Source organism: Dasypus novemcinctus, chromosome 2, assembly GCF_030445035.2.
Source record: "Dasypus novemcinctus isolate mDasNov1 chromosome 2, mDasNov1.1.hap2, whole genome shotgun sequence".
NCBI lineage: Eukaryota > Metazoa > Chordata > Mammalia > Cingulata > Dasypodidae > Dasypus > Dasypus novemcinctus.
The window spans coordinates 150,470,871-150,487,381 of NC_080674.1; the positions used below are offsets into that span (position 1 = coordinate 150,470,871).

At 44.9% G+C, this 16,511-nt stretch overlaps 1 protein-coding gene across 3 annotated transcripts in view; it reads left to right on the forward strand.

The window, feature by feature from the left end:
• Positions 1-9: 9 nt before the first annotated feature.
• ARHGAP26 (Rho GTPase activating protein 26) overlaps positions 10-16,511 on the forward strand; it is a 1,052,546-nt gene continuing 1,036,044 nt past the window's right edge. For 2 of the 3 annotated variants that reach the window (XM_071210383.1, XM_071210390.1), the window contains exons 1-2: positions 10-229; positions 16,023-16,115. The gene's annotated coding sequence lies outside the window, so the exon portion shown is untranslated. Of the gene's footprint in view, positions 230-2,769; positions 2,943-16,022; positions 16,116-16,511 lie in introns of all 3 variants that reach the window. The other variant, XM_071210397.1, reaches the window with a different exon arrangement.

Below are 16,511 nucleotides of genomic sequence, written 5' to 3' on the forward strand. Positions count from 1 at the left end.
ATGCGCCGCGCTCCCTTTTTTATGAATGGGGGGCCGGAAAAGAACTTAACCCGTGACTGCTGGGGCTGGCTCGCGCTCCTCCAGGGGCCGTCGTTCTTTTACAAAGAAGGGTGGAGGTTGTTGTTGCTTTTTTTTTTTTTTTAATGAATGGAGGGCGGCGGCGACCGCCGCAGCTGGCTCAGCTAGCTCAGCTGCGCGGGCTGTACCCCCTCCCAGCCTACGAGAGGAGGTAAAGGCCGCCTTCACGCCACTGCGGGCCTGGGCAAGAACCGTCAGTGTTGCTGGGAGGCGGGGGGGCGCTGCGGCCTTCGGGTCTAGGGCCGAGAGCTGGGTGGGGGAGGGCACACCCAGACCGTTCAGGGGATCTCTACCCGCTGTAGGCAGTCACGAATGGGAGGGGGGGGCGAAAGGACCTCTGTTGGGGCTTTCTCTTGCTGCAGACCAGTGGCACTTAGGGACGTCGGAGAGAGGTGCCTTGAAGCTGCGTTTACCTAAAATTAAGAAAATGTCTGTAGTCCATATCAAAGAAGGGCGGGGTGGCGGTTGCTGAGTGAATCTGGCTTCTTTCTGAGGCTGAGCCTCCCTCTCTGTGAGTGCAGATCACCCCTCCCCCTTCTTGGGTGTGGACAGTGACAGGGCTGAGGCCCTTCCGGCTCCAGTACCCCCCGGGGCGGTGTTGGCTACTCGGCCTGCGGAGGCCTGGCCCTCGCCACGCAGCGCACCACCCCCTTCCCCCGCCCACCAGTGTGCAGCCCGCAACGGCCAGGCGTCCGCCGCCCTCGGCCGCTCCGCCCGGCTGTCCCCTTCTCCAGCCCTCGCAGGACGCGGGCCTAACGAGCCTCATCCCCCGAAGGCTCGCAGAGCTCTGCAGTAGACCCCTTCCTCTCTCTTCCGCCGCCGCCGCCCGCCCCGGGAAGGGGCTGCGGCTGATGACCGGCCAGGTGGATGGGTGGAGCCGGCCGCGCCTAGGATGCTGCGGGCCTGGCCGCGGGATTAAATAACAGCAGGGCACGTGAGCTGCGGAGAACAGGGAAATGGCCGGGGCTCCTTTCTGTACTATTAATGATGAGGTGGGGTGGGAGTAGGGGCTCAGCCTAAGCCGGTGAAAAGAAAAACCCGCACCTTTAGGCCTGACTCGGGGTAGGCGGGGAGCCCTCGCAGCAGGCCGGTCTCCACCCAGGAACTGGGCGCTGTAGCCTCTGGGGAGTCCGGATAGGGGGTGGCTTTGATGGCAGGAATTGCAGGCCCAGGGCCCGAATGCCTAGTGAGGTTTGTCTTGCCGGTGCTCTGACTTCACCCGGACATTGTGAGGGCGTCTTTTTCTTCCTACGCCACCGTAGGAAGGAAAAAAAGTCGGTGCTTACCTCTTATCAGACAGAGGAGCCAATGAAAGGCTCCCAACCCAGGACCAGAGGCCGGGCCTAGGGCTGAGGCTGGGCTTCTGCGATAGGCAGGGGTGGGTCCTTCTGCACACCCGGATCAAAGCTATAGGCCACTGACCCCCGTCAGAGATGCCTTTTCGCCCCTCTCAAGACGCCATTTTCCGTGTGATTACTTACCCAGCTCCTTCGGTCGGAGCAGGCCCGCTCTTAGGGGGCCTCATTCTTCCTTTCCGGGCCAAGATCTTCCTCCAAGCCAAGAGAAAAACTCTTCCCAGGACAATATGCTATTTTACAGTTGTGTGGGACTAACCCTTGACATGTGCTGAAGTTAAATACCACTATTTGCATTTGTCAGACTTAGGAGCTGAGGCCTAAGGCCTTTCACTTGACAAGAGGAAAAGCTAGTAAATTGTACTGATTTCCTAGGTCTTTGCAACTCGGTTCTTTCTACTTTGCTACCACACTTTCTCAACATCACAGAAGTAAAAAACTTGTCTCTTGCATCTCTAAGAAAATCGAGGCAATAGTTTTCCAGCTGGTGCTCACCGTGGTCTTTCCTCAAATAAGTAGAAGGATGGGAATATATAAATCCTTTCTAAACCATGGCAGAAGAGCAGGATAGAGGAGGATGAGGGAGCCCAAAGGGCCCTGTCCTCTTTCCTTTATTAGTGGAATACACCAAGGGACAGTTCCATTTCTTGTCTTTTCTCTGCTTCCCTGGAGGAGGAGGTGGAGCGGTCCCTGCCCTGGTGAGATGGTAGCAGATGGAGAAGCCCCTTGATGTGTGCTGGGAAGGGGCGCTGATGTTTAAGTAGGGTGTGATTCAGTGTCTGGGGAGGGTACTGGACCGTATTCTGATCCTGCTGGGAATCTGAACCAATGTGTGGTTTCAGGCAGCAACTACGACAGGATTCATTCATTCATCTCTGTGCTGGTCTGCCCTGCCTCTGGGGATTTGGTCCTAACAGGCAGGCAGCCCTCCCTGCCCTTGTGAATTTTACAATTTATTGGGGGACACAGGAAATCTTTGCAGTTTGAGGTTATGATAGTGCTAGGAGAGAAAAATATGGATGGCTGGGGATATCAGGGGAAGAAGGGGACTGGATTTTGATTTGAGGGTCAGGGAATAGCTCTGAGAAGTGGTTGTGAGTAGAATCCTGAAGAATGAGAGGAAGTGAGCCTGAGGGAGGCGGGAGGAGACAGTTAGCTGCTGGGTGGAAACCCAAACCCTGCGTGGTGAGTTGGCGGCACTAAGGGAGGGAGGGCCTGTGTGGCGAGCTTGGCAAGCACGGTCAATGTGCACCTGGCGAGGAGTTCACATATTCTCCTATTAAGGGTTTTAAGCAGGATAGTGACACACTCTGATTTATGTTTTAAACCTCTCCAGCAGCTCTAGGGCAAATGGTTGGAAGATGGTGGGAGAAGTGAAACATTTGCTCCTAAACAGGTTGAAGAAATCATGTTCATTCTTTTGGATTGGGCAGCCGGTCAACCTTTGCTGGATTTTTCGACTACGTACTCTGCCTTGTCCATTCCAAAGCTGCTCGGCCTCTTCCCCAGGTATAACTTTCCTACTAGTGGAGACTCCTACTAACCTGCCTTCCTGCCAGTGCTATTTATAGTCCTTTCACCCCAACCCAAATTTAAAAGTCTTCATTTCCATCAGATTGTGGCCAGGTGAGCAGAACAGGTTCAAATCTGGGCATTGCCCTCTTATGAACGCCTGTCCTTGCTGGGGCCTGGAGATGAGTTAGTGGGAGTGAGGGAAGGCAGGAACACCAATCAATTACGGTCGTTTATTGAGCACTTACTGTGTGCCAATCCTGTGCTTGGCATTCTTTCATGTGTAATGTTGCTTTGGAATGGTACTTTCTATCCTATTGTGTACTTAGATTTTGTACTTGTATTTTCCAGAGGAAAAAATCCTACTGTAAATTGTAAATAGCCAATACAAAACTGTACTGTATGCAGACTGTGACTGTAGCACTGTCATCTTGGAAAAAATTTATTTACTATTAGAAGCAAAACAAAACAAAGTTATGCTCTGATTGGAGCATCCCTCTTTTTCAGAGAAGAAGTACAAGACTTCATTTTCATAATGAACTAATTCTCAAAAACAATTATTGTGTATCTCCTGTGTGCCAGGCACCGTGCCACACATTGTGGTTATAGTAATAAAGGGGACAGATCCCATTCCTATGCTGTGGAGCTTGCAGTCAGTGGTAATGTCTCTGTGATGGGGTGGGGTGGGCTGTACTTTCCCCCTGTAGTCTCCATTGGTACCCTCATTCATTACTTAAGTTCGGTGAACATTACGTAACCTTGCATCAAATACTAAGGAATGGAAGTATTGTACCCCCCACCCCAACAGATGGGCTGCCTCCACCTTCAATATAAAAATTGTAGAACCACCACTGCTTATAGCCATATAGAGGAGATAGGCATTAAACAAATACTTGCTCAAAGAATGATTCAATTACAGGTAGTGCTGCATAGGGAAGTACAAGAGCGACGCAGGGGGGCATAGCCCGGGGGCCCTGCAGAGGTTTCCCAGAGCTCAGGTCTACCAAGGGGCTTCAGGTGGCTGGCTGGAGTAGATAATGAGTCAAAACCTAAATAAGAACGTAATTTCCAATGTTGGCCAAATCTCTGAAGGAGATAGTAAAGGAAATGTGACAAATTGAGGGAAAGAGATGGCTCCTTGAGGGAGGTCAGCAAAGGCCTCTTGGAGAGGAGGTCTGAAGGCTGAGGAGCAGGAGCCATGCGAGGTAAGAGCGAACCGTAAGTGTCAAGGCTCAGGGGCAGGTGAGGATGGTGTGTTCCAGGAACACAGACACCACGGGCCTGTGCCTGGCGTGCCTGGTGTTGCGCACCTCTGCCTGAGGACATCCGGCCCCGCCCAGCCCACTCCTGCTGCAGAGGAGCTGGCCCAAGTCTGTGGAGCTCAGGCCCTGGGGAAGGATTTCCAGCCCTCCTGGGTCTGTTTAACCCCTGCCAGGGAGCCTTTGGAAGACAGAGGCTCTTTTCCAAAACCGTTTGTTCACAGAGCTGTCTGCAATGTGCAAATTAGTTCAACTGGGCAGGATTTTTTTTTTTAAGTAATCTTTTATTTTTTATTGGAGTGTAAGGTTATTGTGACACAACATAAATACATTTTTAAAAGTATGCAAATCAGAAGTGTAAGTGCAGCTCAATGAATTTTCACCAAGTGAACACAACTATGTAGCCAGCACCCAGATTAAGAAACAATACACAATACAAAACATTCAAGAAGCCCCATTCATGCCTCTCCCATCCTTAATCACCACCATCTCCATCTCTACCCATGAGGATAATTGCTAGCTTGACTTTTAATGCCATTGATTAGTTTTTCCTAATTTTGAGCTTTCTAGAAATGAAATTATATAGTAAATACTTTTATATGTGAGATTCACTCATGTTGCAGGTAGTTGTAGTTTCTTTTTTTACTGCTGTATAATATTCCATGCAGAAATGCTATATCTGTATGACTATTGCTACACATTTAGATTGTTCGGTCATTAAGAATACTGTTTCCATGAACATTCTTGTGTACAGGAGTTTTAGTTGAATACATGGTTGTATATCTGTGGATATATATGGAGGACTGATTCAGCTTTGGTAGGTATTTCCAACAGTTGTCCAAAATGGTTGTATCATATTACACTCTCTGTAATGCTTTCTTCAGTGTCTTTCTGCCTAGCTCTTGGGACGGCTCCTGTGCAAAGAATGAATATGGGGCCAATGGTGGGCAGGATATATGACATGATTACCGGGATGGACCTCACTTTGTGTTGAGATTAAGAGCAGAGCCAGGTGTGCTTGAGATTTGATTCTCCAACAGCTCCTCTACCTACCAGCCTTTTGACTTTGGGCAAGACCCCCAACCTACTTGAGCCTCAAGTCCTGCAGCTATAAAAGGATGCTAATTGTAGCTCTTATCTCATAAGGTCATTCCCCATTCCTTTATCTGAGAAGTGTTTATGGAATACCCATTGTGTGCTGAGCTCTGTTCTAGGCACTGAGCATTCTGGGGTGCACAAGACAGATGAGCTCTGCCCTCATGAAGCTTATGCTCTAGTTGGAGGGGACAGATGATAACCAAGCGAACAAATAACAATCATTTCAGATGGTGATACATGCAATGGAGACAATAAAATAGGGTGCCATGATTGAGTGATGGAGTGAGGATGGTAGGGGAGTCAAGGAGGTAATGACTGAACTGAGACCCAAATGACCAGAAGGACCTGCTAGCAATGAGTAGGTCTGAGGGACATATGAACAAGCTTGGTGCATCTGAAGAACAGAAAGTAAGTAGGTGCTGATGGTGCGCACTGACCAAGGGGAAGGGCGGTTTGAGATAAGGCAGCACAAGTAGGCAGGGACTGGGTCATTTAGGGCCTTGAAGGCCATTGTAAGGGTTTTGCATTTTACTTTAAGATCAATGGGAAGTTGTTGGAGGGTTTTGATCAGGGGACCAATATGAACTAATATACATGAAGATTGAAAGAAATATGTATGAAAGCAGTGCAGAGTCTGGCCTCAAGTGACGTTCAGTAAATGTTAGTGCTGTTGCTGCTATTATTATTGCTACTGTTGACGCCTTTAACGAACCTAAATGTTTTCACCCTCCACTGAGGATGAGGAAACCAAGGCATAGAAGATCTGTTATCGTCCATCTGTAAAGTCAATTAAATCAGAGACCCAGATGTAGATTTTATTAATCAAAGGAAATGCTTTGGTCCATTTTCCAAATGGGGATTTTAAGGTAAAGGATTTTCTCTGTGCTTAGCAGTTGTTTGGAACCCAGAACACTCAGTTCCTTCAGCACCAATTTGCCAAAATACTTGGCATTCAGTCACCCAGGTGCCATTGATTTTGGCCCTAGCCACCATTTGAGGCCCTCAAGAAGGCTCACGACTGATCATACATTCCATCTGTCTTGCTCTGGACCTCATGGACTCCCTGTCCTCCACTTTGAGCATCCATCACATTTGCTGAGATGCCTGACCCATACGTCACCCCCCAATCCCGACTGGGAGGCTCTCCCACCCCCTTCACGCCATATAAACAGCCCAGGGTGTGTTGTGTTCAGAAGAGGCCCTTGAAGGAGGCTGCCTTCAATTCTCCCTGCCACAGAGAAATGGTAAGTAAATATCTGTGAATGAATGAAAACAAATTGTGTAATGAAACTGGGCAAAGATCCTTAAAGTATATAGCACTTTTTCTGGGCAAAGTGCCCTTCCCTTGGTAAGACTGTGCTCATTCACTCATTCACCCAGTATTTATTGTGCTTCTGCTGGATACCAGGTGCCAACCCTGTACAGCAATGAGCAAAAGCAGGTGCCATTCTTACCCTCATGAAACTTTCAGTGGGGATAGACATTCATCAAATAATTGCACAAATAGATAGTGATAGCTGCAGAGTTGCAGGAGCGGTGGTAACGCTATGAAAAGTATAAAATGAGGAATAAAGTTCCTTTAGTACAGGGGTTCTTAATCTTTTTTGTTCCATGGACCCCTTTGCCAATCAGGTGAAAACCATGGACCCCTTACTAAGACTACAATATACTGTGTATTGTTTAATAAATATATTGCACCCACAACAACACGTCCCCACAAGAAAAATATTCTTTTGAATTTCAATTCAAGCCCAGACCCTTGTTAAGAACCTCTGCTCTAATAAGTGACCCCTGAGCTGAGAACTAAAGGATGATAGATGTTACGTGGATTTGGAGAGAGAGTGAGAAGCATTCCAGGCATGGAACGGCATATGCCTAGTTTCTGAGGTAGGAGGTCACATTGGTTACTCCAAGGAAGTGAGAGCAGGCCCGTGTGACTAAAGTGCCAAGAATGAGGTGGAACCTGGCCTAAGAAAAATCTAAAGATATTAGGGGTGGGTGTGGGGTGCAGATCATGAAAGACTTGGGAGACTGTTAAGTACATGCAATTTTAGCTGTCCCAAGGACCATGGAAAGCTATTAAAGGGCTTGAAGCTGTTGATGTGTGTTTGAGTATATATGTTGGGCAATGTCCTAGTTCCTCAGCTGCTAAAACAAATACCATAAAATCGGCAAGCTTAACAACAGGAACTTACTGGCTACGTTTCAGGGGCTAGAAGGCTTGCTTCCTCCCATGGTCAGTGTGTTCTGGCTGGCGGCAGTCTTTGGGGTTCCCTGGCTTTTCCATCACATGGCAATGTGCATGGTATCATTGTCTCTTTTCCAGGTTCTGTTGACTTCTAGCTTCTGGCTGCTCCCCGGGGCTTCTCCTGTTCCCATTTCCTTCGCTAATAAGGACTTCATCCATATAGGATTAAGTCCACCCTCATTCATTTTGGGCACACCTTAACTAATAGCATCGTCAAGGTCCTGATTAAAAATGGATTCATACCTACAGGATCAGTCCTTGGTGGGGGACATGCTATGCTCCCCAATAGGGAATAAGATCTAATTCACATTTTTAAAAAGCCCACTCTGGCTGCAGTATGGAGAATGATTTGGAGGGGCCCAGAACTGGTTTTGGTAACTTTCCCTGGTCTTTCCTCTTCAGGCCTTGCAGTGATGGCAAAGCCCTGTTTTTCACTGTTCTTCCTAGCTCCAGGCTGCTAGACTATCCCTTGTGGTTGGTTGCCTTACACTATGCCCACATATTTGCAAATAGTCTTTTTATCAAATGCTCCTGAAATGACTGAGTTTGTTCTGCTTGACTCTATGGAAAATTCGCATTAGCTGGATAAAGCAGAAGGGAACTTTTAGCAGTCACCCTAACTCCTTTACTTTACTCGTAGTAAACATATAACTGGATTTAGTTTTCTCTTCAGCCTGACAAGGTTTGCTTTTTTTTCAGTGCAAAGCAGGACACTTCAGTTTGTTTGTGTTTATAGAATACTGAAAAGTATTGAAACGAAATTTTTTTCTATCTTATTTTGTGCTATTTGTCCTGGTTTTTATTTTTGTTTTTCCATCTTCTACTTTATTTTCTTGTGGACAGAATCTTCTTTTTTTAATAATCATCCCACTTTTTTCCCATTGATTAACTTGGAAGTTACAGTCATTCTGTCCATTCTTTAGTGGATCCCTCAGATATTTATTATGAGGATATTTTTCTCATAAATAACACAAGGACCTTAGACTGCTTTAGTTTCAATCTCTGCCTGTTTCCCTTATGCCCGTATATTCTGTGTCTGTTCAGTGTTTAGGTTCTATCTTTTTTTTTTTTCTGTATAGATTAGACATTATCGTTTCTTTATTGATCAAATGTTATTCAGATTTACCCACAGAGCCACCGATCTCTTTGTTCAGTGTTCCTTTTTATAAGAGCTTCCCTTTGAAATTGCCTTTCTTCTGCCTGAAACTCATCCTTTAGAATTTCTTTCAGTAAGGATATGTTGATAGTAAATTCTCTCAGTATTTGTTGATTTGAAAATTACTTCTTCACCCTCATGTTAGAATTCTTGCTTGCCAGGTATTTTGTCTCAGCACATTCTGCTAAATTCAAGCTTTCATTGTGCCTCCTAAGTCTGTGGTCAGTCTAATTGTAGTTTTAAAACAATTGATCTATATTTGTCTCTGGTATTCTGTACTTTCACTGTGATGTTTCTAGGGGTGAATTTATTTTTATTTATCCTTCTTAGGATTCCTGGACCCAGGGTTTGGTGCCTTAAAACAATTTGGAAAAGTTCTCAAGAGGTCTAGCAATTGTGAGAGGCCTGTGAGGCAACTAGTACACAAAATTTAAGGGAGTACTCATTGTTGAGGTTCTGAAAGTTCAGGAGCAGCCCTGTGAATGAGTGTCTCCTTAAATTTTATGTCCTAGGAATCTCACTTGCCTCACCCTAGCTTCGGTCCTGATTTTCAGCCATTTTCTCCACAAATAACTTCTCTTCTTTATTCTCTCCTTTATTTTCTTCTCTAAATACAGTTAGACTTCCTCAGTCTATCTTTCAATGTCTCATATCTTGTTCTTCATATTCTTTATCTCTTTGTGTCTCTGGGTCACAGTCTAGATTTCTTCAGATCCATCTTCCAGTAAACAAATTCTGCCTTTAACAGTGTCTAATCTGCTATTTAAACCATCCTGGTTTTTAAATTAATTTAATTATTTTCAAATTGGTTTAGTTACCTTTGATAATCTTTTGCTCCTGGCACATATATTTAAGCTTCTCATTTATTTCTTGAAATATACTAAATACACCTATTTTTATTCTGTATTTGGTATCTTCTATGTCTCATGTTTTTGTGGGGCTGATTATGCTTCTGTTGTTTCTGCTGGTTCTCACTCATGGTGCCTAGTTTCTTTGTGTGCTTTGTGATTTTTAACTACAAGTTCAAGTTTCTTGGAACTTTGTAGGCATTACTTAAAGAATGGGTTGAAATTGTAGTCCTTCAGAGGGGATTTGTATTTGCTTCTACCAGTTACCTGGTGTAGCGGTTTGATATGTTTATGAATTCCAAAAATAGATATTAGATTTTGTTTGTAATCTCGTCTGTACCTGGGTATGATTGAGTTATGATTAGGGCTTTGATTGGGCCATGTCATTAGGGCCACCAAGGGGTGGGGACTCACAGATAAAAGGCATGGCAAAGGACAGAGCTGAGGGTTTCTAATGTTGGAGTTTGATGCTGATGTCTTAAGCTGGAGCCCCAGGAAGTCAGCACACAGAAGAAAGAGAAGCAAGACCCGGGAAGAGAAGACCTGAGCCAGAACACAGAGGAATAGAGACGGCTCCGTAGACACGGCAGAAACCCCAGGGAGAGAGACAGAGCCGTTCACCTGATAGTCTACAGCTGACCTTGTGAAGAGAGGCAAAGCCTAGAGAGCCTCATAGTCTATAGCTGAACTTGTGGAGAAAACAGAGGAACTGAGCCCAGAGGAACCCAGGAAGCCTGAACCCTCGCAGATGTCGGCAGCTATCTTGCTCCAATATGTGAAAATAGACTTTGGTGAGGGAAGTAACTTATTCTTATGGCCTGGTGTCTGTAAGCTCCTACCCCAAATAAATACCCTTTATAAAAACCAACCAATTTCTGGTATTTTGTATCAGCACCCCTTTGGCTAATACACCTGGGATTTATTCTTACTAGGAACTCTTTAAATTAAATTTTCTGCTGTAGATTTTTCAGTCTACATAGGGTACAAGTAACCTGGTTTTCCCCTCAAACTCATATGAAGCTGTTTTGTGTTTATGGGTTCTCAGGGAAGATTTCTTTCTTTTTTTCCCATCAACAAGGTTGATGAAACAGATTTCCTTGATGCCTTTCTCTAGGTCATGGATTCATTTGTCATACACCCTTATACAGAGAGTACAGCTCTTTTTTGAAAGTTTTTGAGAAGCATCTATTAGATGCCCCACCTTGAGTGGGTTTAAGCTTTATCTCTCATCCTCCTCACCTCTTTTTTTTTTTTTAACTAGTTCAGCAATGCATTTTTCAAAAAACTATATATTTTATTCAATATTTGGGATTGTTTTCACTAAGAAGTTCATCAAGAGTATTTTGGCCACCATATTGTCAGAAATAGAACCCATTCCTTCGAATTCCCAGAGAGAGAGAAAGAGAGAGGAAGCATGGTGTAGAATAAAGAATTTTGAGGCTAGCCATACTAGATCTCAGTCTGTGTTCCTCATTTAATTGTTGCAAGAAACTTTTTTATAGGTACCATTTTTATAACCATTTTATAGGCCAGGAAACTTGCCCAAGGCTGCAGGATCGAGCCAGGAAGAAAACCCATGTGAGGGTCACTGGAGCCTGTTCTGTTACGCTCATTGCTATTCCACCTTTCTAAGAGAATGGATTAGTAGGGCCTAAAAATTCAGTAATTATCTAAATATAAATGTACTGAAATATTTTATCGGGGGTGAGGGGAGCCAAGATAGAGCTAAAACACTGGGTAACAGACTCAGTGGTTTGGAATCCACTGGAAGTTCCCTGATTGGCCTAGGGGGATGAAGGAGAGAGCAGAATAAAAGATACTCTACATCTTTTTGAGTGATGACCAGGTAGATGGTGCTTTGGGGAGTAAGGAAGTTAGGAAGAGAGCTGAGTTTCCTCTTTGTGTGTGTGTTCTGTTTGGTTCCTTAGCCTCCTCATCTATAAAGCAAGGTGGTTAGGCTAATCCTTTAATGATTCTGTGTTTCTAGACCTACCAAGTTTGAGAAATTGGTAAAAACAATCCAGGGGGAATCATCTTGCAGGCAGTTAGAATTCAGAGCTAGGATCTACATGAGAGTCTAGGTCTTAACTTGTGGACATGTAGACCTAAGTGGGAATTTGGGGAAGGTACGGGCAACAGTTGAAGCCATGTAAGTTGCTGGGGAGAGAAGGGTGGGGTCTTTGGAGTAATGCCTCTGTTCAGGAGGCAAGAAGCAGGTTCTGGGAAAGGACACTCAGTGAGGTGGGATGATGACACAAGAGTATAATAGAGAGGCCGGAGGAGGAGCGAGGTGCCAGGAAGCTCAGGTCAAGTATTCAAAGTTCTGGAGAGTTTGTGAGGAACAAGCATACAGGAAAGGGTACCTGGCCTAACGGTGGAAGATTCCTGGGGATGACCTGCAAGGGTGCCATTTCAGCTGAGACATGGAGGCCTGACTTTGAGAGGTTAAGGCCTATGCCAGCCCAGAAAGGGAGTGAGGGGAGCAAAGCCAGGCAGCAGGCTTTGGCTTCACTTCCTGATATAGAGGTGCCTGATATATAGTTATTAGGAATTTCCTTTCCTCCCTCCTCTGATATTCCATGGTCCTGGGACTTGGTTCCTCTTTAGAAACTTTGAGGGCTGTATTCTAGAGCCCTGACCCTGAGTTTATTCATCGTATGTGTCCCAGATTCGTTGGGTTTTGAGAATAAAACATCTTTTCTCCCGAGAAGGCTGTGAGGGAGAGAAAGGGAGAGAGAGTGCACTGAGTCACAAACCAAACGATGTCCCATGTTATCACTAAGCTGCTACAGTTGTAAAGAAGAGAAGGGGGTGATGTCTGAGGTTGGTGAGGCCTCGGGGGCCATTTTGCAATTGTCCTTAGAAAGGAAGAAGTTGTTCATTCATGCTGCAAAAAAAAAGTTTTTAAAATTAAGTACCTACTCTGAGTTGGGCACTGTGCTGGGCAACAGAGAGACCTCAGTGAAGCGAGTACCAAAGATTTATTGACTGCTTATGTAATATGAGATCCTATGTTAAGCACTTGGTGTTCATTCTGCTCAAGGATGATGTGAGACAAGGACTGTTATTGCTGCCATTTTATAGATCAGGTCATGGGATAAATGAGCCTAGGATGGTCTGGTACCTTGCTAGGGGTCACAGAGCTGTATGTCAGTGACTTGGACACTGCCCAGGGGCACATTTTTCCGGCCCTAACTTCATCCAGGTCCCTGGGACTTCTCCGTGGGTTCAGTAAGTGACTGGCTTGGGGTCCTGGATGAGTCAGGTAGAGCTGGGGTTACGCAGTCCCAGTTCCTGCTGTTTCATCCTGTCCTTGGCCAGAAAAGGACACCGTATAAGGGGACGGATGTGGGCTGGACAATAGTGCTCAGTCACTGCTGATGGAAGTCCTGTGTATGCCTCCTCCCATCACCACCCGAAGCCCATCTTAGCTGCTTATCACGTCCCTCCCAGCCCCTCTGAAAACAGCTGGAATTGTGTCTCATGAACCAAAAACGTGTTTCCTTCCTTCGTTGGGATTTCCTCAGGGCTGCCTTAGAACACAACTGTTTTCTGAAATTCCATCCCCAAATACCCAGGACTTCCCCCCTATAGTTCCAGGAAAAAAGAGAAACATTGGCTCTGTGAACGCCTATTGGGCAGGATCGTGAGGAAATAATCCAGTGACCTCTTTCTTCTATTTTGAGGTGAGGAGGAAGGTGGTCATGGTGCTGACCAGTGAGTCAGAGGGTCCAGGGACTGAACTCCATGTGCAGATGGAGAACTCAGGAGACAGAAGGAAATTTGAAAAACTGCTCTGATTTGGTCTAGTCTGGCAGTCAGAAGGCCTAAAGATTAAAGACCTAAGTGGCCACAGAGATAGGTATACAATGATGTCGATCATAAGTTTTTTCAGTAGTAGTAGTAGTAGCCTAAGTGCCCATCTGTAGGGAAGGATCAAATTGGCAACGTATCTATACGGCCGTTAGACTGTGTGGTCAACCTATCATGTGTGGATATACAAAGGTATTCAAGACTGATGATTAAGTGAATAAAGCAAGTCACAGCATAGTGTACATGTATATATGCTCCTATAGCCACGGATGACTTTTGGAAATAACACAAATATTCGTGAGAAACTGCTAACTGGTGACTTCAGAAGAGCAGAAACAGGTTTGGGTGGGGAACAAGACTTTTGCTCTTCACTTTAAGCTCTTCCTTACTTTTTATTTTATTTTTTAAAATAGTGAGTATGGATTGCTTTGTAGAATATAATGATAATAAAGTAAAAGCAGAAGAAAGGCTTTTAAAAGTTCACAAACTAAAGGCACTAAAACAATTCAGTGGTGAATCCAGGGGGCTGAGGGCAGGAGGAATGCTGAAATGGGGCCTGAGATGACCCAGCATGATGGAACTTGCCCTGAGTCACTGCTTGCAGGGGAGTACTTTGACCAGCCAAGGGTGGACACAGAGGTAAGGACTGGCAGGAAATCACTATTTTCAAGGTTGATTCAATGGCACTGAGTCTAAAACAAAGTCAAGGCCAAAGTTCAATTCCAAGAACAGGGATTGGGCTATCTATTATACCATTAGCTAACATATATTGAGTACATACTGTGTATTAAGCAATGTGTAAATTGCTTTACCTAGCATTATCTTATTTAATCTTCATGACAGCCCTATTAGGTAGCACTGGTATTATCCCTGTCTTAGAGATGAAGGTGCCGAGGCTCAAAGGGTTTCAATTACTTGCTCAGATACACACAGTCAGTCATTATTAGGACTGGGATTTAACCATGTTCTTATTTTTCTGAAGGCAGTTCCCTTATTACCTGATGAAATCCACTATGTGTTGAACTCTAAGGGGCCCTCAAGTGCAAGAACAGGTTGTTCTTACATCTTTGGCATCCAGGATCACCCAGGCTAGTTGGGGAAGACCATATTAACCTGTGAGGAATGTATAGTGCCTGGTATAAGGCACCCATCCCCATCTAAATGGGCTGCAAAGATAAGTACTATTTGGATTTTAAAGTTGGGGAGATCAATGAAGTCTGGCATTGTCAGTGAAGGCCTCTTGGAGGAGGAAAGGTTTAAGCCAGGCCTAGAAGAATGGATTGGATTAAGAGAGGGGAGGGGAGAGCATTCCAGAGAAGAGACTGCTCTGTTGTTTCTGAGACAGCAAAGCATCTTGCCTAATCAACAGTGAGAGTTGTGTATGTGAGGTAAGTGAGCTGGCTTGTATAGGGAGGGAAAAAAGAGAACAGTAGAAGTAATTCTGGAGGTTAGAAGACTAGCAGAGGAGTTGTGACAATGAGAAAGGAAATTAGGAACCCCTGAAGATGTTTTGGTCAGTGAAGGGACACTCTGAAAAGTGGTGCTTCAGAGATTAATCTGACAGAGGTGACTTGAGTGAAGAAAGGAGCCATGTGAAAACCTGGGTTTGGGGTGATGGGGCCCTCGATAGGGCAACTAGCAAGAAGAATGGAAAAGGCAGCAGGACTTGACTGATAAAAAAGACAAACTGAAAGAGAAGGCCAGGGCCAAAGGATTCCAGGCTTCAAATCTAGGTGTCCAGAGAAGAGGAGGGCTTATGCCTGGAACAGGGAATTGGGAGAGGGTTCTGATTTGCTATTGAAGATGGGGTGGGGTGGGAAGAGATGAGTTTTCTTTCCAAACCTCCCTTCTTCCCAAGATGCTAAAGATAGCATAGGACTTTTTCTTTTTTTTTGCTGGTATAAGGTGTAGGGCTCACTTTTGTCTGAATCAGTTATTAAGCTGCTCCCATGGGCTGGGTATTAGGAACCGGAAGTGAGTAGGGCAGACTTGGTATGTTTCCTCCAGGAAGACAGATATTGAACAAGAAATTATAAAGTTCTTTCCATGCTCCTAGTATTAAGGTGGCATTTATTCCCCGGACCATTCCTGTTCTCTATCCCAAAGTCTGTAGCATGCAACAACTGGTTAAGGCATTTGTCAAACACTGTATTATCGATTATATTTTGTAATTAAAAGAAATGATCACAATCATTTATTTATTCCTTTGTTCTACAAATATTTATTGAGTGGCAATATGGCCATGTACTCTTGGCCCTCATGCTTGCAATCCAGCAGATGACACCGGCAGGTAAACAAGCAATAAGTAGAGCAAGAGGGTGAGCACCAGGTGTTGTTTGAGTTCCTAGGAAGTATATCATCCCAGTTGTAAAGGGGCAGGTGGCAAGGTAGGGAAGTTTTCCTGATGAGAATAATGATGTGTTAGCTATGCAAGGGGTGGAAACATGTTCTATGCAAAAGGAACTTCTAGTTCAAGGACCTGGTCACTGGAGAGGACAAGGCTTGTTGGTGAGAAGAGGTGGGGTGGCAGGGAGTGATCTGTAATCTAGAATTTTATACCTAGCAAAACTATCCATCAAAATGTGAAGAAATAATGAAAGTACAGGTGTTTCAGATATGCAAGGCCTCAAAAATGTTCCTCCTATCTCTTCCTAGGAAGCTAGTGGAGGACCTGCACCAACAAAAGCAAAGAGTAAATCAGGAGAGTGGACAACATGGGAATAACTGCATGGAGCTCAGTCTGGAAAGGTAGGCAGGGGCTGGGTCAAAAAAATAATTTTATTGGCATGGAGTTTAGGCTTCATTATAATGTGGAAATTACTTAAAACAATAGTAGAATGATATTCTAAATTAGTGATTTTTTCCCCCAAACTTTTGAATCCTAGGGGCCCTTTTCAGCAACATCATGAATGGCTTCAACCAGAAATACACTATTTTAATCTTTTATTCCTAGGTTTCTTTCCTTTGGAAAGGGTTTTGCTGCTTTTAAAAAGGGTTGGAAGCTACTGTTCTATAAAAACCTAAAAATGCGTATAACTACTACCCAAGCAGCCTAGTGCAATTTAGCAGGGCCCCAGCAGATCCCAGAGTCAATAGGTTGAAAGAATTTTTCAGGCCAATAGAAATGGCTATAGGGCCATGAAA